The sequence below is a fragment of the Oncorhynchus keta genome, chromosome 23, assembly GCF_023373465.1.
Source record: "Oncorhynchus keta strain PuntledgeMale-10-30-2019 chromosome 23, Oket_V2, whole genome shotgun sequence".
In the NCBI taxonomy this organism is placed as follows: Eukaryota; Metazoa; Chordata; class Actinopteri; order Salmoniformes; family Salmonidae; genus Oncorhynchus; species Oncorhynchus keta.
The window spans coordinates 19,248,808-19,274,176 of record NC_068443.1 but is presented as its reverse complement, the minus strand read 5'-3'; the positions used below and the strand labels follow the sequence as shown (position 1 = coordinate 19,274,176).

Here is a 25,369-nt window from a genome sequence, read left to right as displayed (position 1 = left end):
CCCCAGATAGAGCAGTATTATAACCTACCTACCTCCCGTCCCCCAGATAGAGCAGTATTATAACCTACCTACCTCCCGTCCCCCAGACAGAGCAGTGTTATAACCTCCCTAACTTCCGTCCCCCAGATAGAGCAGTATTATAACCTACCTACCTCCCGTCCCCCAGATAGAGCAGTATTATAACCTACCTACCTCCCGTCCCCCAGACAGAGCAGTGTTATAACCTACCTAACTTCCGTCCCCCAGATAGAGCAGTATTATAACCAACCTACCTCCCGTCCCCCAGACAGAACAGTGTTATAACCTCCTTAACCTTTCGTCTCCCAGACAGAGCAGTGTTATAACTTCCCTACCTCTCGTTCCTGGCAGAATGGGCTGTAAACTACACCGTTCCTATTCATTAATTAATGACCCTACCTGAAGGGGCTGGCTAGTGGCTCATGGAGCTGTCTACAGGAAGACAGTGTGATGTGCTATAGTGGTGAACAGGAGAGAACAGGGGAGGAGAGGCAGAGGCAGTACACCAGATGAGAGGAGAGAGGACACCCTCTTTCCTCTTCAGCACCCCTCTCTGACCATCATTCATCCAGGGCCATTGTGGTCCTGTCCAGGGTAGCCTGCAGCGCAACCACACAGCCCAGCCACCCAGCCAGGCAGGCAGAAGAGAGGAGAGGAGAGAGGGGGCAAGGAGCTGTAGCCTTCAGGGAGAAAGGAAAGTGGAAAATAATGGCAGCCGGGGAACGGCCTTCTTCCTGTCCTCCTCTCCAGCCAGTGATGCTGGGCTTGGAGGCAGCGCTGCTCTCCTTCTGCATCTCCACTGTATTCTCCCAGGTCCCAGACCCAGAGGTAAGAAAGTGTTTGTTCATACATGTCTTTGTCCACTGGTTGAGGCTCAGGTTACTGCTTACGGAGGTGTGGGTGTCTGTCACACTCGCTCCCTCCCCTGTTTATAGGCTGGTTGCTTGTTTTCATGTGATTAATGAATGGGGCCTGTTCGCTGTAGAGCTATAGTGTTGGGCGGCCCCTTAGACAATAGTCCATCTACATGTGTCGTAATGGTATACTTTGTGGTGGCATTCTTCGTAGAGTAGCATGGCGAATACGGGCCGTTGCAGCATGCACAGACGTAGTGATAGTCATTTGCCGCCATTTGTATTTTCTAAAGCTGGGAGTGATGCCGTAAGTGGCGGAATCAAAAATGAAATACTGTGGCAGGCAGTTGAGAGCACCATGGCAGAATATAGATAATAATAGATAATAGATAATAATAATGCATTGTTTTGAAATATGAGACTCCATGTGTCACGCCCTGACCTTAGTTATCTTTGTTTTTTTATTTTATTTTGGTTAGGTCAGGGTGTGACGAGGGTGGTTTGTTTAGTTTTTGATTTGTCTAGAGGTTTTTGTATGTCTAGGGTTTTTGTATGTCATGGGGTTTATATGTCTATGGTTGCCTAGATTGATTCTCAATCAGAGGCAGCTGTTTATCGTTGTCTCTGATTGGGGACCATATTTAGGTAGCCATATTCCTTGGGTATTTTGTGGATTGTTATTCTATGTTTAGTTGCCTGTTCTGCACTTCTCATATTAGCTTGACGGTTCGTTTGGTTGTTTTGTATAGTTTGTTCAGTATTCGTTCTTTCATTAAATGAGTATGTATGCTTACCACGCTGCGCCTTGGTCTCCTCCTTACGACGACCGCGGCAGAACAGCCCACCAAAAAAGTGGACATCTTGGACCCAGGAGAAAGAGGAGTGGAGGACATCCTGTACCTGGGAGGAGGTAATGGCAAGGGACAAAGACACTGCCATGGAAGCAGGTGGAGATAGCACAGGAGGAATGGCGACGATATGAGGGTACACGGCTAGCACGGAAGCCCGAGAGGCAGCCCCAAGATTTGTTTTGGGGGGGGGTCAAACGAGGAGATTGCATGAGTCAGTTCGGAGACCTGAGCCAACTCCTTATGCTTACTGTGGGGAGCGTGTTACAGGTCAGGCACCGTGTTATGCGGTGGAATGCTCCAGTACGCTATTCTAGCCCGGTGCGCTCTATTCCAGCTCCTCGCAATGGCCTGGCTAGAATGGGCATCCAGCCAGGAAGGAGGGTGCCGGCTCAGCGCTCCTGATCTCCAGTGTACCTCCTTGGACCAGGATATCCTGCGCCGGCTCTGCGTACTGTGTCTCCGGTGAGTCTGCACAGCCCAGTGCGTCCTGTGCCAGCGCCCTGCATTTGCAGGGTGAGAATAGACATCCAGCCAGGACGGGTTGTGTCAGCACTACACTCCAGACCTCCAGTGCGCCTCCACAGTCCAGTACGTCCTGAGCCTGCTCCCTGCACTCGCCCTGAGGTGCGTGTCACCAGCCCAGTGCCGGCACTACGCACCAGGCCATCAGTGCGCCTCCAGGGTCCAATACGCCCTGTTCCTGCTCCTCGCACTCGCCCTGAGGTGCGTGCCACCAGCCCGGTACCACCAGTGCCGGCACCACGCACCAGGCCAACAGTGCGCCTCGGCAGTCCAGAGCATCCGGCGACAGTATCCAGTCCAGAGCGTTCGGCGACAGGCCACAGTCCGGATCCTCCAGCGACGGTCCCCAGCCCGGGTCTCCAGCGACAGTCCCCAGTCCAAAACATCCGGCGACGATCCATGCAGTGAGGGTCCCCAGCCCGGGGCCTACGGCAAGGATCCGCAGTCCAGAGCCTCCGGCGATGATCCACGGGTCAATGCTTCAAGAGCGTACTCAGTGAAAAGAAGGGGGGCGGAGTCCAGAACCAGAGCCACCACCGAGGTTAGATGACCATCCAGACCCTCCCATATAGGTTTAGGTTTGCGGCCGGGAGTCCGCACCTTTGGGGGGGTGGGGGGTGGGGGGGATACTGTCACGCCCTGACCTTAGTTATCTTTGTTTTCTTTATTATTTTGGTTAGGTCAGGGTGTGACGAGGGTGGTTTGTTTTGTTTTTGTATTGTCTAGGGGTTTTTGTATGTCTAGGGGTTGTTATTCTATGTTTAGTTGTCTATTCTGCACTTCTCATATTAGCTTCACGGTTCGTTTTGTTGTTTTGAATAGTTTGTTCAGTATTGGTTCTTTGATTAAATAAGTATGTACGCTTACCACGCTGCGCCTTGGTCTCCTCCTTACGACAACCGTGACACCATGTTATACCACATACAGGGTGTTGTACAAAACAAGCAACACAATTCCATGCTAGATCAGAGAATAAACATGAAAGTTCTAGAAATGTCCGTCTTGATATAGTGACAGCACATGCACTGTTATTGCTGATGCAAACCCAGACTGTTGATCATGTGGACAATTTCTGTGTTGATATGCTGCACCAGCAGCGCCAGCAGCATTTGTAGTTTGTGGGCGTTAGTGATGAAATCCTCCGATGAGGAAGAGTAGCTTTAATATTCATGTAGTTCCCTGACTTTGCTTCAATAGATCCAGAGTTTTCCCAAGGTGGTTGCTCCATGTATTTGTACTTATCAGTCTCTGATATTGAAATGTTGATTTCAGAAGATTTTGGTAGAGAGTTTAATAGAGAATAGGTGACAGATCCAGTAGGAAATACTGATTCATTAATAAATAATGAGCCATTTAAAACATATATATGTTATTGATTGTAATGAAATTGGAATTTGGTGAACAAGGTCGATCATATTCCATTGTGCACAAGATGTCATTTCAGCATCTAGTTTTGATTTACATTTGGTTAAGTTGTCAACTAACGTGAAACCAACACAAAATGTCACCATGTCATTGGATTTAAACATTTGGGTGAAAAAAAGACTAAATTCCCTTACGTTAACTTTTTTCAAATCCAATTAGTTTTGTTCTTAATGTTTTGTATACTCAATGTATTTTCATTGACTTAGGGGGTAGATTTCATTATGTTCCGAGAGGGATCTAAATAATGGGAAATCTTAGAGAAATTATAATAATTTAGATAATAACAAAGAAAGATAACCAGCATGCACATGACACCTCTCCCAAATCATTTGAATTACAATACTCATGTGATGTATACTCTCTTGAAGAATGACATCCGTTTCAGTTTGAATATTCCAAAAGGGTTCTTTGCAGAGGGATAGGATTATTCTACCAAGAACCGTTTTGATCAGATGAACCGTTTTTTGGAAGACATGGGGTTTTGTAAGGCAAAGGATTCTACCTTAACATCATAATAACTATTTTTGTAAGAAAGAGTTATTTGATTCTTTAGAAGAGAAGAAGAATGATTTAGAAGGCATGAAGGGTTATACATAGAACCATATATAATGTTTCCCAGCATGCTCTATTGCAGGGAGATTTTCAGAATTGTTTGTTTAACTGTAATATCTGTGTTTTTGCATGTACAGTACATTGATTGGTTGATTGATGAATTGTATAATTTCATCTGTTAGCAATTGGATTTATTGCACCAGTTACTCCAATTTGTAAGTCGCTCTGGATAAGAGCGTCTGCTAAATGACTTAAATGTAAATGTAAATGTAAATGGTTGTTCCAGTTTAGATGATTGAGGGAGTCTCACTATTCAACCTTTTCAACCTTTCCTATTCTGAATGCAGTTTGCGGGTGATTAACATTTCCACTTGTTGGATATTCTAACTCTGGCTGGATTCCAATAGGAATTACACATCACTTGATAAGACAGTATAATGTGACTTGCCTGATGTGGCCTGTAAACCAGGAGATTCCTAACACCACTGTGTTAGGTTATAACTAGGCCTTCAAAGAAAGGCCTTATGATGTACAGTTTGTAATATATTGTTATAAATAATTACATTTTTAAGGCTAATAAGGCTAGTGGAACTGTTCACAGAGGGTTCTAGGAAGAACACTCCTAAGTACACTCCTCCAGGCTCTGATCAGGCCCTACACCCAAACAAGGGCACTGCGTTCATCCACCTCTGGCCTGCTCGCCTCCCTACCACTGAGGAAGTACAGTTCCCGCTCAGCCCAGTCAAAACTGTTCGCTGCTCTGGCTCCCCAATGGTGGAACACACTCCCTCACGACGCCAGGACAGCGGAGTCAATCACCACCTTCCGGAGACACCTGAAACCCCACCTCTTTAAGGAATACCTAGGATAGGATAAAGTAATCCTTCTCACCCCCCTTAAAAGATTTAGATGCACTATTGTAAAGTGGCTGTTCCACTGGATGTCATAAGGTGAATGCACCAATTTGTAAGTCGCTCTGGATAAGAGCGTCTGCTAAATGACTTAAATGTAAATGTAAATGTAAGATAAAAGGGTTCTTGGTAGAACCTTTCATAGAGGATACTGGGGATTCTTTGAAGAACCCTACATAGAGGGTTCTAGATAGAACCCTCTGCAAAGGGTTCTACCCAGCACCAAAAAGGGTTCCCCAATGGGGACAAACCAAAGAACTCTGTATGGTTCTACTTAGAAAAAAATATGCTAAGAGTGTGCTCATTTTATGGCATAAAGTCAGAATTATCTCAACTAAGCCTTTCCTGAATCAGGTTTGACATCGAAAATTTGACAACCATAGCAACTGCAAGCTGCAGCCAGTCAACTCTCCCACTGGATCTGAGTTGTCTCAATATGTTTACCAAAGTTATCTGGCTCATCTACTAATCCCACCACATCAAATAGGAGAGCGAGAAATACATTTTAGCATTACATAATCATGTTGAAATACTATGAATTCACTACTTTGAATTAAGGGCAGCAGAGTTACAATCTGTTTCCCCCCCCTAAAGTGGCATTACACTCTGGAGTAAAGTCATGTCAGGCTACAAACAATTTTAATCAAAAATCCATTATTAGTTTTGGTTTTGGCAACAGGTTGATGGCCTTGGCAGATAGAACACATACTCATACGGTACACTGCTGACATTTGGAGATTGGCTGGGAAGTCAGACAAGGTTAGGCCCATGACATCTCGTTAACATGCTGACTCACCAAAGCCAATCAGCTCTAACACGCAGCTCCCAACTGAGGCCAAACACTCAGCCCTGTAAGACCCTGGCTGAGTGTGAAATGGAACCCTATTCCCTGTACAAAGCCCTAGGGCCCTGGTCAAAAGTCATACACTACGTAGGGAATAGATGGGCTTTGGTCAAAGGTGCACTGTATTATGGGGAATAGGGTGCCATTTCAAACACACCCCTCCCTGTCTGTCACACTGAGATGAGAGACAACATGGCAATAATACTGAGAAAAATTACAATATAACATTTCAAAGAATTACAATTCACTTATGAAATATACAGTACCCCAAGGCAATGGTCTTTCAGCATGTATGCTGTCTAGAAGAGTTTGGCCCAAAGTCATTTCCGTCATATGATGTTATTTGTTGGTCAATCCACCAATGACTAAACAACACATCTACATAAATAACAATGGCTTCAAGATGTACAGTAATCTATGTTTTGATAATGTCATAGTTGTACATTGTTCCCATCCTGTTTATTGACTGTTACATTACATTTCACCCAAAGGAGGCTGGTGAGGGGAGGATGACTCATAATAATTAATGGAATGGAGTGAATTAATTGAATGGTATCAAGCCCATGGAAACCAGATGTTTGATGTGTTTGAGACCAGTCCATTCATTCTGTTCCGTTCATTCTGTTTTTTAATTTCACCTTTATTTAACCAAGTAGGCCAGTTGAGAACAAGTTCTCATTTGCAACTGCAACCTGGCCAAGATAAAGCAAAGCAGTGCGACAAAAACAACAACACAGAGTTACACATGGAATAAACAAACGTACAGTCAATAACACAATAGAAAAAAGTCTATATACAGTGTGTGTCACGACTTCCGCCGAAGTCGGTTCCTCTCCTTGTTCGTTCGGAGGTCGACGTCACCTGTCTTCTAGCCATCGCCGATCCACCATTCATTTTCCATTTGTTTGGTCTTGTTTTCCCACACACTTGGTTCGCATCTGGTTCACATTACTTGTTGTGTATTTAACCCTCAGTTCCCTCCATGTCTGTGTGTGAAATTGTTTGTTGTAAGTACTTGTGCACTTTGTGACTGGTGCGCAAAGGATTTTGTACCCATATTTTGTTATTCTGGATGCCGTTGGTTTTGACAATTAAACTGCGCCGGTTATTACCCAATCCTCCTCTCCTGCGTCTGACTTCCTTGCCACCAGTTACAATTGAGCAAATTAACACCGGAGTGACAAATGTGCAGATGATGATGTGCAAGTAGAAATACTGGTGTGCAAAAGAGCAAAAAAAGTTAATAAAAACAACATTGGGATGGTAAGCTGCTCAGATAGCTTATGCTTAAAGTTAATGAGGGAGATATAAGTCTCCAACTTCAGCGATGTTCGCAATTCGTTACAGTCATTGGCAGCAGAGAACTGGAAGGAAATGCGGCCAAAGGAGGTGTTGGCTTTGGGGATGACCGGTGTGATATACCTGCTGGAGCGTGTGCTACAGGTAGGTGATGTTATGGTGACCAGTGAGCTGAGATAAGGCGGATCTTTACCTTGCAAAGACTTATAGATGACCTGGAGCCAGTGGGTCTGGCGGCAAATATGTAGTGAGGGCCAGCCAACGAGAGCATACAGGTCGCAGTGGTGGGTAGTATATGGGGCTTTGGTGACAAAACGGTAGCACTGTGATAGACTGCATACAGCTTGTTGAGTAGAGGGTTGGAGGCTATTTTGTAAATGACATCGCCAAAGTCGAGGATCGGTAGGATAGTCCGTTTTACGAGAGTATGTTTGGCAGCGTGAGTGAAGGAAGTTTTGTTTCGAAATAGGAAGCGGATTCTAGATTTAATTTTAGACTGGAGATGATTAATATGAGTCTGGAAGGAGTGTTTACAGTCTAGCCAGTCACCTAGGTATTTGTAGTTGTCCACATATTCTAAGTCAGAACCGTCCAGAGTAGTGATGCTGGTCGGGCAGGCAGGTGTGGGCAGTGATCGGTTGAAAAGCATGCATTTAGTTTTACTAGCATTTAAGAGCAGTTGGAGGCCACGGAATGAGTGTTGTATGGCATTGAAGCTGGTTTGGAGTTTTGTTAACACAGTGTCCAAGGAAGGGCCAGAAGTATACAGAATGGTGTCATTTGCGTCGAGGTGGATGAGGGAATCTCCCGCAGTAAGAGCAACATCATTGATATATACAGAGAAAAGAGTCAGCCTGAGAATTGAACCCTGTGGTACCTCCATAGAGACTGCCAGAGGTCCGGACAACAGGCCCTCCAATTTGACACACTGAACTCTATCTGAGAAGTGGTTGGTGAACCAGGCGAGACAGTCATTTGAGAAACCAAGGCTGTTGAGTCTGCCGATAAGATTACAGTGCTTGACAGAGTCGAAAGCCTTGGCCAGGTAGATAAAGACGGCTGCATCGTACTGTCTTTTATCGATGGCTGTTATGATATCGTTTAGGACCATGAACGTGGCTGAGGTGCACCCGTGACCAGCTTGGAAACCAGATTGTGAAGCGGTACGGTGGGATTCGAAATGATCAGTGATCTGTTTGTTAACTTGGCTTTCAAAGATTTTAGAAAGGCAGGGCAGGATGGATATTAGTCTATAACAGTTTGGGTCTACAGTGTCACCCCCTTTAAAGAGGGGGATGACCGCGGCAGCTTTCCTCTCTTTAGGGATCTCGGACGATACAAAAGAGAGGTTGAACAGACTGGTAATAGGGGTTGCAACAATGGCGGCGGATAATTTTAGAAAGAGAGGGTCCAGATTGTCTAGACCAGCTGATTTGTACGGGTCCAGGTTTTGCAGCTCTTTCAGAACTGGATTTGGGTGAAGGAGAAGCTGGGGAGGATTGGGCAAGTAGCTGTGGGGTGTGCGGAGCTGTTGGCGGAGCTGTTGGCCGGGATTGGGGTAGCCAGGAAGAAAGCATGGCCAGCCGTAGAGAAACAATTCTCGATTATTGTGGATTTATCGGTGGTGACAGTGCTTCCTAGCCTCTGTGCAGTGGGCAGCTGGGAGGCGGTGCTCTTATGACTGTTTCTAATATTGCACTCTGAATTTTAAAAAACAATGTAATTTTTCACATGAAAGTCCCATTTGCTTGACAGTCATCTGAAGTAAGTGTTTTGGTTTTTTCCCAGATGTATTGTTTCATAAACCATCTTCCCATTACAGTGTGAGATTAGATTATTTACAACGGCAGAAAACCTAATAAGTGTTCATGTCCTGACCCATCATGTATTAATCAGTAGACATTAACTATGGGGCTAGATTAAACCAATGATTTGTATACACACTAGTTGACTGATAGGGGGATTTGTGTTGAAACCACCGTGCCTCGATCTTGGCACTCCCCCACCATTGTAAAAAAATATTTTGGAAAAAATAGAAATGCATTTTTTAATGTCTGCATTTTTGCCACATTTATTCCATTACAGACACCTGAATGCATACTTTTAAATTGCATTATGTGAGACAAACATTTAAAAAATGCACAAATATTTTTTTTCCCTTGAAGTACGTATATTCTTTTTGATGACTAACGTTACTGCCCCCACTACAACAACAACAACAACATTTAAAACATGTAAATACTGTAGAATTCCATTAATTCCTATGGAGGACTGCTTCTACTGGGGAGTGCCAATATGGCCGACTGGTGGCTTCAAAGCCTCTCAATAGCCAATACATAGCATCAGCAATCCAGGGTTTTATATATAGTGCATTCGGAAAGTCTTCAGACCCCTTCCCCTTTTCCACATTTTGCTACATTACACTGTTATTTTAAAATTGATTAAATTAAACATTTTCCTCATCAATCTAGAAACAATACCCAATAATGACAAAGCAAAATCATTTTTGCAAATGTATAAAAAAAGTATCTTATTTACAAAAAAAAGTATTCAGACCCTTTGTAATGAGACTTGAAACTGAGCTCGGGTGCATCCTGTTTCCATTGATCATCCTTGAGATGTTTCTACAACTTGATTGGAGTCCACCTGTGGTAAATTCAATTTATTGAACATGATTTGGAAAGGCACACATCTGTATATATAAGGTCCCACAGTTGACAGTGCATGTCAGAGCAAAAACCAAGCCATTAGGTCGAAGGAATTGTCCGTAAAGCTCAGAGACAGGATTGTGTCGAGGCACAGATCTGGAGAAGGGTACCAAAACATTTCTGCAGCATTGAAGGTCCCCAAGAACACAGTGGCATCCATTATTCTTAAATGGATAAGTTTGGAACCACAAGACTCTTCCCAGAGCTGGCCACCAGGCAAAAACTGAGCAATCGGGGGAGAAGGGCCTTGGTCAGGGAGGTGACCAAGAACCCGATGGTCACTCTGATAAAGCTTCAGAGTTCCTCTGTGGAGATGGGAGAATCTTCCATAAGGACAACCATCTCTGCAGCACTGCAGCAATCAGGTCTTTATGGTAGAGTTCCCTTACAGAAGCCATGAGAAATAAGATTCTCTAGTCTGACGTCTGGAGGAAATCTGGCACAATCTCTACAGTTAAGTATGCCAATTGCAGCATCATGATGTGGGGATGTCTTTCAGCAGAAGGTACTGGGAGATGAGTTAGGATCAAGAGAAAGATGAGCAGGCCAAAGTACAGAGAGATCCTTGATGAAAACCTGCTCCAGAGCTCTCAGGACCTCAAACTGGGGCGAAGGTTCACCTTCCAACAGGACAACAACCCTAAGCACACAGCCAAGACAACGCAGGAGTGTCTTCGGTACAAGTCTCTGAATATTCTTGAGTGGTCCAGCTGGAGCCCGGACTTGAATCCGATCGAGCATCTCTGGAGAGACCTGAAAATATCCGTGCAGCGAAGCTCCCCATCCAACCTGACAGAGCTTGAGAGGATCTGCAGAGAAGAATTTAGAGAAATTCCCCAAATACAGGTGTGCCAAGCTGTAGCATCATACCCAAGAAGACTCAAAGCTGTAATCGCTGCCAAAGGTGCTTCAACAAAGTACTGAATATTTGTATTATTATTTTTCTTTTTGCACAAATTTCTAAAAACCTGTTTTTGCTTTGTTATTATGGGCTATTGTGTGTAGATTGATGAGTAAAACAACTCTTTAATCAATTTCAGAATAAGGTTGTAATGTAACAAAATGTTGAAAAAGTCTTCATACTTTCCAGTAGCACTGTACATAATGGGATGTAACCCATCACTTGTTGTTCAATTAAACCAAGCATGTCAATACTGGAGCACCAGGAAGAAAACCTCACTGACTGTGGTGTGGAAGAGGAATGAGACCCATAGTGTGAGTGTGTGCGTGCTTGTATATGTCGTAGGGTAAGTGTGATGCCTGCATTGCCTGCAGAACACCATGCAGCACGGTATACTAGCACGGAACTAGAAGCACAAGCATTTCGCTACACTCGCATTAACATCTGCTAACCATGTGTATGTGACAAATACATTTTATTTTATTTTATTTATACATTTTCCAACACCTTCCTGATTAAACTGCAATCACAGCATACTGTTCTTTTCATAGCCTCTATTCACATAAAGGGATAGTTCACACAAATTCACAAAAGTTCACACAATACACATGTGTTTGCTTGTAAGCAGTCTATGAACATGTTGTGACAGGAATTCATGCTTTGGTTTTATTTCTCGGGCACTGTTTGTTTGTTAGACTGGTTACAGGGTATAAACTAAACCAACATGTAATTTTGTAGTTTGGGTTAACTATCCTTTTACCAAACATTTCACACACTATAGATAATTTAAAGCTCCTCACCAGGGCTTTGAATTAATCATAATGATGACTGTATTAATAAAACAGCATAACCTCTGTAGTCTAATTGTGATGTCAAAGAAATGGACTAGTAACTTTGAGTCAGATCTAAGAGGAGTTGGCTTATCCTTCTTGATTCATGTCTGTCTGCTAGCGCTGAATTTCCCCATTTTCTCAAGACCTATCTGAAATAAAAACAAGTGTTGAAATGTGAATACTCAGACTAACACTTTAACCTTCAACACTTTAGAGACTCTTTTTAGTCAGCAAAAAAACATGCTTCCAATCATATCAGATCAATATCTCAAAAACAATATCTTAAGATTGTTGTCACACTAAAGAAGGAGCATGTTCAGTTTAAAAGTGCCATTTTCCTCTCCACCAAACAAACAGTGTTTGGATCCCTCTAATTAGGGGGAAGAGTGTTTAATGTTTTCTTCCATTCACTCCTTGTGCCAAGATGTGTGATTCATTCTCCTCCATCAGTGCCATTCACTCAGTGAGGCAATTATTTAGTTTTCATTGTGTTCTTACAGTATTTCTCAGCATTCGGTAGCTTGAGTTTTCTGCAAAGTTGCGTTTAGTCAACATAATATAACAAATTGGTGGGAAAAAATGACTTAATACAGATTGTAGTGTTCGAAGTGATTGGGCATGACACGACAAACATAATGTTGCTCTTTGTCTATTGATGCTTGTTGTTCAATGCTCTTGTTTTTTTTTCTTCAATTTTTCTTATTCAGATAGTCATGTTTCTATTTCTGTGAAAGGTGGTTGGGATTCAACCCATTGTTCTCTATTTTCGAGGCAATTTGTGAGGCAGATTATATTTATTTTAGGCCTGTGCTGGTTGCTCTCACAAGTGGCCTAAGGTTGATTGAGATATTCAGAATATGAATGGGTCATGAGGGGTCACACCAGACTGGCATGTTCCACATTCTGCATGATCTACTAAATCTTCTTTTTGAGGGTTTTATTCCAAGCCTATCTTCCCTGTTGTTTTCTCCCTAAACACATAGTGACATAAACTTCCCACTGGGCACAGACGTCAATTCAATGTCTATTCCATGTTGGTTCAACATCATTTCATAGAAAATTCAACCAGTGTGTGCCCAGTGTGTGCCCAGTGTGTTGTCTTTTCCAATTCTGTATTTCCTCCAGTTCTCTTTCCACCATGTCTCTTCAGAAACTGAAAGGAAGCTAAAACTATTTTTCTCTCAATCAGATTGATATTTGCTTCCATTGCGGTATATTTCCAATTTGCATTAGACTAATTTATATGAAGATTCTCAAACTGCATAGTGATTTGAAGAGTACCTGTCTAGATTACACAATAAGTAACTATTGCACATTTTGACTCTTTTTCCTCAGCTTTTACCGACAGATCCCCCAAAGAAGCCAGACCCAGTCACTTCAGAAACAGTCGTGTTCTGGGGACTGCGGTTATGGCAGGTTATTGGCATCTTCTCTATGTTTATTCTAGCAGTCAGTAAGTATTTCTCCAAACCTGTCATAATCGTGTGCCAGACTCATTCACAATGATTTATGAGATGAGAATATTCACACACATTCACTTAAGTATCTATCAATCTCACATCAATTCTCCCTTCCAATTCTATTTTACATAAATCACATTAATAAAATGTATGTATAAATCAGTCAGTCAGTCAGTTAGTTAGTCAGTCAATCTGTTAGTTAGTTAGTCAGCCAGTTCGTTAGTCCATTAGTTAGCCAATCAGTTAGTTAGTAAGTAAGTTAGTTAGTCAGTCAGCCAGTCAATAATTTAGTCATTCAGTCAGTTAGTTAGTCAGCCAATTAGTTAGTCCATCAGTTAGTTAGTCAGTTAGTTAGTTAGTTAGTCAGCCAGTTAGTCCATCAGTTAGTCAATGTCAGTCAGTTAGTCCATCAGTTAGTCAATGTCAGTCAGTTAGTCAGTCAGTTAGTCAGTTAGTCAGTTAGTCAGTTAGTCAGTTAATCAGTCAGTCAGTCTGCAGTTAGTTAGTCAGTCAGTTAGATAGTTAGTCAGCCAGTTAGTTAGTTAGTCAGTTAGATAGTTAGTCAGTCATTTAGTTAGTCAGTCAGTTAGATAGTTAGTCAGTCAGCAAGTTAGTTAGTCAGTCAGTAAGTTAGTCAGTCAGTCAGTCAGTTAGTTAGTCAGCCAGTTAGTTAGTTAGTCCATCAGTTATTCAATGTCAGTCAGTCAGTCAGTTAGTCAGTAAGTAAGTCAGTCAGTCAGTCGGTTAGTCAGACAGTTAGTTAGCCAGTCAGTCAATTAGTCAGTAAGTCAGTTAGTCAGTTAATCAGTCAGTTAGTCAGTCAGTTAGTCAGTCAGTTAGATAGTTAGTCAGTCAGCAAGTTAGTTAGTCAGTCAGTAAGTTAGTCAATCAGTCAGTCAGTCAGTTAGTTAGTCAGCCAGTTAGTTAGTTAGTCCATCAGTTATTCAATGTCAGTCAGTCAGTCAGTTAGTCAGTAAGTAAGTCAGTCAGTCAGTCAGTCAGTCGGTTAGTCAGACAGTTAGTTAGCCAGTCAGTCAAGTAGTCAGTAAGTCAGTTAGTCAGTTAGTCAGTTAATCAGTCAGTCAGTCAGTCAGTCAGTCAGTCAGTCAGTCAGTCAGTGAATTAGTCAATCAGTCAGTCAGTCAATTAGTCAGTTAGTTAGTCAGCAATTTAGTCAGTCAGTCAGCCAGTCAGTAAGTCAGTCAGTCAGCCAGTCAGTCAATTAGTCAGTAAGTCAGTCAGTCAGTCAGTCAGTTAGTTAGTCAGTTAGTCAATCAGTCAGTCAGTCAGTTAGTCAGTCAGTTAGTTAGTCAGCCAGTCAGTTAGTCAGTCAGTTAGCCAGTCAGTCAGTCCGTCAGTCAGTCAGTCAGTCAGTCAGTCAGTCAATTAAGCCACAATGCCACAGCTCAGCTACAGTGGGTATCATAAGTATCCATACCCCTTTTCACATTTTGTTGCATTACAAAGGGAGATTGAAAAATTAAATGATAGGGGTTGAATGATTTTCTAAGGACATGCCAGACAGTGTCTGAGAAAGGCTCAAAGAATTGCCAAACACTCCAGCCACCCAAAACATTGACTATTCTCCATACTCCATAGCATCAATGCTCAGAGCAACAGACTCCTAAAAAGCTTCTAGCCCCTGGCAATGAGACTGTTAAATGGCTAACAGCTACTGCTCTCCCTCTCCCACAGACTATCCACACCGGCTCTATGCCCATCCACAGGTCTCTACCCACTCTGACACAAACACCTTCACTGTCACACTTGTTTTTTTGTTATTTTTTTATTTCATTTATATATTTTTTTGACCCCAATTTCGTTATATCCAACTGCGATCCAATTACAATCTTGTCTCATCGCTGCAACTTCCCAACGGGCTAGGGATAGGCGAAGGTCGAGTCATGTGTGCTCCGAAACATGACCCGCCAAACCACGCTTCTTAACACCCACCCGCTTAACCCAGAAGCCAACTGCACCAACGTGTTGAAGGGAAACACCGCTCAACTGATTACAGAAGTCCGCCTGCAGGCGCCCAGCCTGCCACAAGGAGTCGCTAGAGCGCGAAGAGCCAAGTAAAGCCTTCTCGGCCAAACCCTACCCTAACCTGGACGAAGCTGGGCCAATTGTGCGCCGCTCTGTGGGACTACTGGTCACGGCCTGTTGTGACACAGCCTGGGATCAATCCCAGGTCTGTAGTGACACCTCAAGCACTGTGATGCAGTGCCTTAGACCGCTGCGGCACTTGGGAAGCCCCACTCTTGTGTATTATATATACACTACCGTTCAAAAGTTTGGGGTCACTTAGAAATGTCCTTGTTATTGAAAGAAAAGCAAATTTTTTGTCCATTAAAATAACATCAAATTGATCAGAAATACAGTGTCGACATTGTTAATGTTGTATATGACTATTGTAGCTGGAAATGTCAGATATTTTATGGAATTTCTACATAGGCGTACAGAGGCCAATTATCAGCAACCATCACTCCTGTGTTCCAATGGCACGTTGTGTTAGCTAATCCAAGTTTATCATTTCAAAAGGCTAATTGATCATTAGAAAACACTTTTGCAATTATGTTAGCACAGCTGAAAACTGTTATCCTGTTTAAAACTTCTTCGGGCTGCAATCCCGTTAACGGGATCGATATGACAAACAGCCAGTGAAAGTGCAGGGCGCCAAATTCAAAACAACAGATATCTCATAATTAAAATTCCTCAAACATACATGTATGTTATACCGTTTTAAATGTAATATTGTTGTTAATCCCACCACAGTGTCCGATTTCAAATAGGCTTTACATAGAAAGCACCACAAACGATTATGTTAGGTCACCACCAACTCACAGAAAAATTCAGCCATTTTTCCAGCCAAAGAGAGGAGTTACAAAAAGCACAAATAGAGATAAAAATGAATCACTAACCTTTGATGATCTTCATCAGATGACACTCATAGGACTTCATGTTACACAATACATGTATGTTTTGTTTGATAAAGTTCATATTTAAATAAAGAAATCTCAGTATACATTGGCGCGTTACGTTCACTAGTTCCAAAAACATCTGGTGATATTGCAGAGAGCCACATCATTTTACAGAAATACTCATTATAATGTTGATAAATACAATTGTTAGATATGGAAATATAGATATACCTCTCCTTAATGCAACAGCTGTGTCGGATTTCAAAAAAACTTTACGTTAAAACCAAACTATGCAATAATCTGAGAACGGCGCTAAGAAAAAAAAAATATCCGCCATGTTCGAGTCAACAGAAATCAGAAATAACATTATAAATAATCCCTTGCCTTTGATGATCTTCATCAGAATGCACTCCCAGGAATCATAGTTCCACAATAAATGCTTGATTTGTTTGATAATGTCCATTATTTTTGTCCAAGTAGCTACTTTTGTTAGCGTGTTTAGTACACAAATCCAAACGCTCGTGCAGGTCCAGCCGAACGTCGGATGCAAACTTCAGAAAGTTATATTACAGGTCGAAGAAACTTGTCAAACTAAGTATAGAATCAATCTTTAGGATGTTATCATAAATCTTCAATAACGTTCCAACCGGAGAATTCCTATGTCTGTAGAGAAGCAATGGAACGCAGGTCGCTATCATGTGAAATGCGCGTGACCAGGACCTGGCTCTCTGCCAGACTACTGACTCAAACAGCTCCCATCCGGCTCCACAACACAGTAGAAGCCTCATTCAAGTTTTTAAAGACGGTTGATATCTATTGGAAGCCTTAGGAGTGGAAGCCACAATATCCCACTGTGTATTCAATAGGGGCTGGGTTGAAAATTGACCGACCTCAGATTTCCCACTTCCTGTTTGGATTTCTACTCAGGTTTTTGCCTGCCATATGAGATATGTTATACTCACAGACATCATTTAAACAGTTTTAGAAACCTCAGAGTGTTTTCTATCCAATACTAATAATAATATGCATATTTTAGCAACTGGGACTGAGGAACAGGATGTTTACTCTGGCCACCTCTGAGTACCTTTCATCCAAGCTACTCAATACTGCCCCTGCAGCCATAAGAAGTTAAAGAAGCAGTAACCCTGGCCTTCTTTAGACTAGTTGAATATCTGGAGCATCAGCATTTGTGGGTTCGATTACAGGCTCAAAATGGCCAGAAACAAAGACCTTTCTGCTGAAACTCGTCAGTCTATTCTTGATCTGAGAAATGAAAGCTTTTCCATGCGAGAAATTGCCAAGAAACTGAAGATCTCGTACAACGCTGTGTACTACTCCCTTCACAGAACAGCGCAAACTGGCCCTAACCAGAATAGTCCTCAACTGGCAGCTTCATTAAATAGTACCCGCAAAACACCAGTCTCAACGTCAACAGTAAAGAGGCGACTCCGGGATGCTGTCCTTCTAGGCAGAGTTCCGCTGTCCAGTGTCTGTGTTTTTTGCTCATCTTTTCTTTTTATTGGCCAGTCTGATATATGGCTTTTTCTTTGCAACTCTGCCTAGAAGGCCAGCATCCCGGAGTCGCCTCTTCACTGTTGACGTTGAGACTGGTGTTTTGTGGGTACTATTTAATGAGGACTTGTGAGGCCAGTTGAGGATTTGTGAGTCATCTGAGACAGGTTAAAGAATAATTTTTAAGCCTTGAGACAACTGAGACATTGCGCACGTGTATGGGCAAGACAGAAGCTTCAAGTGCCTTTGAATTAAATATTGTAGTAATATATTGTAGTAGGTGCCAGACACACCGGTTTGTGTGAAGAATTGCAACATGGGCCAGCTTCCCTGTGGATCACTTTCAACACCTTGTAGAGTCCATGCCCCGACAAATTGAAGCTGTTCTGAGGGCAAAAGGGGGTGTGCAACTCAATATTAGGAAGGTGTTCTTAATGTTTTGTACACTAAGTTGTCGTGTCTTTGGCTATGCCGGATTAAGTGATATGACATGCTATTCTATAAAATCTTTTCTCTGTAATTAATATTACCTGATTGATAATTTAATCATGTAATCATGTTAATCGTGTAAATGTAATTAACTAGAAAGTCGGGGCACCACAAAATAATATTTATAGAGCAGTTATCTTCCAAATAAACTCTTAAAGACCTTCATCAATAGCAGTCAATATTAATTGTCACCTTATTTCAGTCTCATCTGAAAGTTGTAAATTCTTGGTTCTTCACGAACCCTGGCTAACAAGTTGAATCAGCAATACAAAATTGGGTTGAATTATTTATTTACTAAATACTTAACAAATCACACAGAATTACATATACACAGAATGAATCATACCTTGATACAAATTATGTCATAAAGGAAAACGTCCCTAGCGGACGGAGCAGATATGACAGCTGGTTACACAAAGGGAAGTGGGTTGGGTTTGAGTGAAACAGCGGGAAGACTGAGGAACAAATCCAATATCCTATGCATTCTAAATATTTATTTATATTTATATTTACTCTGAGCTCCGCTTCAATTGGTTGGTGGTAGATGGATGCCCAACAGAGTCCTTTGTCCTTTGAAGAGTGTCTCTGGTGGTGAACAGGATACGTTGTCGTGTTGTCTTTGTGTGGTAGATGGAATACTCTGTCCATCTTTTCCGAGCCCACGTTTACAGCGGCCGCTGCTAACTCAACGGCTAGGAGGTATCACTTCTGTAGCGAATAAGAGTTCAAAGTTCATACCATTCGCAACCAAACCTCACGCTGAGGTTGGCTTCGTTCTGTAGTTATTATCTGAATCCTTCTGACATCGGACCGTCATCCTAATGTATCCGGAACAGGAGGTTACATTTTCGTCAAGGGCTTATATAGTGGAAGGAGAGAAGGGTGTGTTTCATAGTTACAACCCATGTCTCTTCACAGGGGCAGGCCACTGATTGAGCAGAGCCCTAACCTTATGAAAACCCAAATCTCTCATTTGGAAGCTAAAATTACATTGAATCTTTTCACAATACATTTTATATTTAAACATTTGAATTGCACAACAATTCCATGTGAATCTAATAATTATAATGTGTAGACTTTCCCAGATACAGTTTATGTCATCCTGTCATCAGTCATAATGTCTCAGATGAGAACCGAACTGACATCATATTCATTAAGTACCAACGCATATTTTCAACTGGTTCTATTACCGAAAAATGGTTCCTTTCCCCCAACTTGTTTGATGTTCCCAGACTCTCTATGTTTAACAAAGGCTAGTCAAGAGAGAGGGAAGGGAGAAAGGTATTTATGGGGGGGGGGGTCATAAACCTTACCCACAGGCCAACATCATGACACCGTATATATTATTATTACTATCAATACATTGTTCGGAAAGAGCTCTTAAGGTAAGAATTTCACTGTACTGTTTTACAGCTGTTGTTTCCTGTGCACGTGACAATTAAACTTAGAACTTGAAACTTTGAAACCTGAAGTTAATAATGATGCTGTGGATGATGAATTAAACTACCCAGACACATCAAAGATACAGTCCTCCTTCTGAACTGAGCTGTAGGACAGGATGGAAACTGCTCAGGGATGTCATTGGTGATTTTAAAACAGATACAGAGTTCAATGGCTGTGATGGGAGAAAACTGAGGATGGATAAAAATACATTGTCGTGACTCCACCATAATGACCTAAATGACGGAGTGAAAAGAATTATACAGAATACAAATATTCTATAACATGAAACAAGGGAACAAGTAATGATGCAAAAACACCAGAAAGGAATGTACTTTTTGGCCTAAATGCAAAGCCTTATGTTTGGTGCAAATCCAACAGAACACGTCACTGAGTAAGTAACTTCACCTTTAAGCAGGAAAAGCGCAGGCAAAACCTACTGTACAACATAAGGCCACATCTAGTACAACTGGCCACATCTAGTTGCTTACCAAGAAGACAGTGAATGTTCCTGCTTGGCTAAGTCAGCAAAACAAAGGAGCTGGTCGTGCACCAAGGCTGGAACCAACAGGACCCTCCATAGCTTCTACTCCCAATTCATAACACTGCTAACCAATATTGCTAAATAGCTAATGAAATGGCTAGCCGGATGAACTGCATTGACCCTTTTTGCATTAACTCTCCAACACTGACTCTAAGCACACACATTGGACTCTAGCAAAACAAACTCAAATCAAATCAAATTTTATATGTCACATACACATGGTTAGCAGATGTTAATGCGAGTGTAGCAAAATGCTTGTGCTTCTAGTTCCGACCATGCAGTAATATCTAACAAGTAATCTAACCTAACAATTTCACAACAACTACCTTATACACACAGGTGTAAAGGAATGAATAAGAATATGTACAATATGTAAAAATATATGAATGAGCGATGGCCGAAAAGCATAGGCAAGATGCAGTAGACGGTATAGAGTACAGTATATACATATGAGATGAGGGTATGTAAACATGATATAAAGTGGCATTGTTTAAAGTGGCTAGTGATACATTTAGTACATCAATTTTTCCATTATTAAAGTGGCTCGAGTTGAGTCAGTATGTTGGCAGCAGCCACTCAATGTGGCGCTGCTGCGCCTTCCTCACCACGCTGTCTGTGTGGGTCGACCATTTCAGTTTGTCCATGATGTGTACGCCGAGGAACTTAAAACTTTCCACTTTCTCCACTACTGTCCCGTCTATGTGGATAGGGGGCTGCTCCCTCTGCCGTTTCCTGAAGTCGACGATCATCTCCTTTGTTTTGTTGACATTGAGTGTGAGGTTATTTTCCTGACACCACACTCCGAGGGCCCTCACCTCCTCCCTGTAGGCCGTCTCGTCGTTGTTGGTAATCAGGCCGACCACTGTAGGTGTCATCTGCAAACTTGATGATGGAGTTGGAGGCGTGCGTGGCCACGCAGTCGTGGGTGAACAGGGAGTACAGGAGAGGGCTGAGAATGCACCCTTTTGGGGCCCCAGTGTTGAGGATCAGCGGGGTGGAGATGTTGTTACTTACCCTCACCACCTGGGGGCGGGTAGGTACACTCACAAATACTTACACTGACACCCCAACACACACATACACACCCCAACACATACATTTTTTTTCACTCTCTCTCCTGCACTGACTATGCACACACACTGGACTCTACCCACACGCTCACACATACGTACATAGACAACCTAACACACACATATGCCCAAACACACACATAACACACACAGACATACTTTCACACTCACCACATGTTGCTGCTTCTGTCTATTATCTATCATGTTGCCTAGTCACTTTACCACTACCTGTACATAGCTACCTCAATTACCTCGTACCACTACACATCGACTCGGTACTGATACTCCCTGCCATTTTTACTCGTTATTTTTATTCATTATTCAGTGTATTTATTTCTCGTGTCACTTTTTCTATATATATATATATATATATATATATATATATATATATATATACAGTTGAAGTCAGAAGTTTACATACACTTTCGCCAAATACATTAAAACTCAGTTTCTCACAATTCCTGACATTTAATCCTAGTAAAAATGCCCTGTCTTAGGTCAGTTAGGATCACCACTTTATTGTCAGAATAACAGTAGAGAGAATGATTTATTTCAGCTTTTATTTCTTTCATCACATTCCCAGTGGGTCAGAAGTTTACATACACTCAATTAGTATTTGGTAGCATTGCCTTTAAATTGTTTAACTTGGGACAATCATTTTGGGTAGCCTTCCACAAGCTTCCCATGGTTGAGATGGTGTTCTTTAGCTTGCAAGCATACCCCTTTTTCCTCCAAACATAACGATGGTCATTATGGCCAAACAGTTCTATTTTTGTTTCATCAGACCAGAGGATATTTCTCCCAAAAGTACGATCTTTGTCCCCATGTGCAGTTGCAAACCGTAGTGTGGCATTTTTATGGCAGTTTTGGAGCAGTGGCTTCTTCCTTGCTGAGCGGCCTATCAGGTTATGTCGATATAGAACTCGTTTTACTGTAGATATAGATACTTTTCTACCTGTTTCCTCCAGCATCTTCACAAGGTCCTTTGCTTTTGTTTTGGGATTGATTTGCACTTTTCACACCAAAGTACGTTCATCTCTAGGAGACAGAACGTGTCTCCTTCCTGAGCGGTATGAATGATGCGTGGAACATATGGTGTTTATACTTGTGTACTATTGTCTGTACAGATGAAACAACAAAAAAAACTTTTGACTGGTAGTTTATATATTTTATCTTTAACTTTGCATTGTTGGAAAAGGACCCGTAAGTCAGCATTTCACTTTTTGTCTACACCTGTTGTTACAAAGCATTTCATTTGATTTGAAGTTACAGTTTTACATCTTCTTGAAAATCTATAGAAAGACTTGGAAATGGCTGTCTAGCCATGATCCCCAACACCTTGATCAAGCTTGAAGAATTTTTTCAAGAATAATGGGCAAATATTGCACGACTCACAGATGTAATTAGCTGCCAAAGGTGTTTTGAACATATATTGACTCAGGGGGGTGAATACTCATCAAATTAAGGTATATTAGTGTTTTATTTTTCATTAATCTAAGAGAAATGTTCAAACTTTTCCTCCACTTTGACATTACAGAATATTTTGTGTTGATCATTGTCCAAAAATTACAATTAAATCCACTTTAATTCCACTTTGTAACACAAAATGTGATGAAATCCAAGGGGGTTGAATACTTATGATAGGCACTGTATTTGGCTTCACGGTCCAACTAGTTTGCATACTGAACAGATATATTGCATGATGCATGGAGAGGCGAATGTGTAATTTGTTGTTTTAATTGTGAGATGCAGGCTTTAGCCCTTAGCCAAGTAAAACTGAACTCTATTATGTACTTCACATCAACAGAGTTGAGCAGCAACTAGTGTGGGCAGACTGGAGCTCCTACATCACATAAAAGTTTGTATAAAAAACAATGGATTTCGGGCCTCCCGAGTAACACAGTGGTGTGTGCCACTAGAGATTCTGGGTTCGAGTCCCGGGTCTGTCGCAGCTGGCCGCAACCGGGAGACCCATGGAGCGACGCAAAATTGGCCCAGTGTCGTCCGGGTTAGGGGAGGGTTTAGCCGGCAGGGATGTCCTTGTCCCGTCGTGTACTAGCTACTCCTGTGGCGTGCTGGGCGCAGTGCACACTGACACGGTCGCAAGGTGTACGCTGACACATTGGTGCGACTAGCTTCCGGGTTAAGTAGGCATTGCATCAAGAAGCAGTGCGGCTTGGTTGGGTTGTGTTTCGAAGGATGCATGGCTCTCGACCTTCGCCTCTCCTGAGTCCATATGGGAGTTGCAGCGATGAGACAAGACTGTAACTACCAATTGCATACTGTGAAATTGGGGAGAAAAGGGGTACAAAAATATATTTATATATTTTTTAAAATACTATGGATTTCAGCACCCAAAGAACAGTACTCAATTACACGGGACAATGTGTGGAGTTGAGTTTGTACTTGGCTAAAGAGACGTTGGTCTCAAGGGGACTCTGCTAAAATAAAGGTCAAAGAAATATCATGGTCCTGTAATATTATATGCGCTGAATTGTCATGATGGTTATTATGAGGGAGGGTTCCAAATGGTAATGGCATCGTCTGTTTGTGATTGGTTTATCAAACCACATGATGCATGGTTCAATAAGGGATGGAGGACAGCAATTGCACTTCACAAGACAATGATTGGCATTCTAGTTTAGTGATAATCCATCAGACATCTATACAGTAATAATTTACCATGTCATGACAGAGCCCAAATCAACAAAAAGGAAAATAGTCTGATAACAGCGGATAATGAAGTGTCACGTATACAGTTATATAATAGCTGTAATGTGACACAGTTGAGTAGTGTCTAATTCAAAACGTCTTCAGATGTACTTCAGAAACACATAACATTCCACATAGGAAATACTATTATATTTTATCTTTCTCTCTTTGTCTCCCTCTTTCTTCATTTGTAAGTCATAACCCTATGCTGCATCTTCAAATGCCGTATCCCCAGGACGAAGAAGGAGATTGAGGCGCGACATGCTCAGAGAGTAGCAGCGAAGGACTACGCCAACACACTGGAGACAGTGCCTCCTCTCAACGAGCTCACAGAGATCCCAGGAGGTAAGTAGGCTAAAGCTCCTCTCAGAATCCCCTCAATAATACTATGGTGCACATTATAGAAAATACCTTCTGCCCATGACAAAAGTCCCAAGGAGTTATTTGTGGTGTACATTTTAGGACATCTCTACTACTCTCTACGACAAAGTCCCTAGGAAGCAGGTGCGGTGTACATTTTAGCACATCCCTTCTCCTTGTGACAAATGTCCCTACTCTCTTGAACTACATTATAACTTTACGAATGGTAAAAGAGTCACACACTCATCTCTCCTTGGTGAAATAAATCCACAGCAAGGAGAAAATTAAGTGTGAGTTCTGGATGCTATTAATGAAATACCACCTGCTAGGCCTGTTTATACTGTAGAAGAATCATAGCTGTTTGACTTGGCACACTAACAAGACTGGGCCCCTGACAGCTTTTGTATTAATTAATTTGATGTTTCTCTCAGATTTCATCATATTATGCTAATGGTCATCACTTCCAATCATTCGAAGCTAAGATATGTTTTCTCTCATTTCCGACGGATAACAAGCAGCACGAAATCTCACAGCTCTGTTTGAATCTCTCTGGATGCAAATGGTGTTTTGAATTAGTTTAATGTCCCATATTGTCCCTTTCCTATCCGACTGAAGATGTAGATGGAGTCAACATAGACATACAGTCTTGGAGATACAAACACACTCTGGATTAATGAATACAGGATATTCAAAGTTTAATTGACTTTGCATTAAAGCTTTTTCCTCTTCTATGTCAGAGTCTGTCTCCTTTGCAACTGTTCTAAATTTCATGCCTTCCCTTTGGCTTCTTCCTCCCGCAATCCTTCATCTTCCAACCCTATCCCTTCCATTTGACCTGTACCCTTCCTCTCCAAACCCTGTCTTTCCTCCTCTCTTCCTTGTGTTCCTCTCTCTCTTCACTATCCTCTTTCTCTTCAGCCTCCCTCTTTTCCTCCACATCCTCCCTGTCCTCCTCTTCCTACTCTCTATTCTCACACTTGTCTTCCACTCTATCCTCCCTCTCTTCCTCCCCCTCATCCTTCTCCATCTCTTCCTCTTCATCCTGTCCCTCCAGCGCTCCTGCACACTGCATCCCTCTAGACGGTCTCTGAGCAGGTCCAGACTAGAAGCGCCAGCAGCAGCCAGCTCCCAGTAGTGAGATAG

At 42.1% G+C, this 25,369-nt stretch overlaps 1 pseudogene; it reads left to right on the top strand.

Annotated features, from left to right (window-relative positions):
* The first annotated feature begins 726 nt into the window (after positions 1-726).
* On the top strand, positions 727-25,369 carry LOC118402522 (transmembrane inner ear expressed protein-like; annotated as a pseudogene).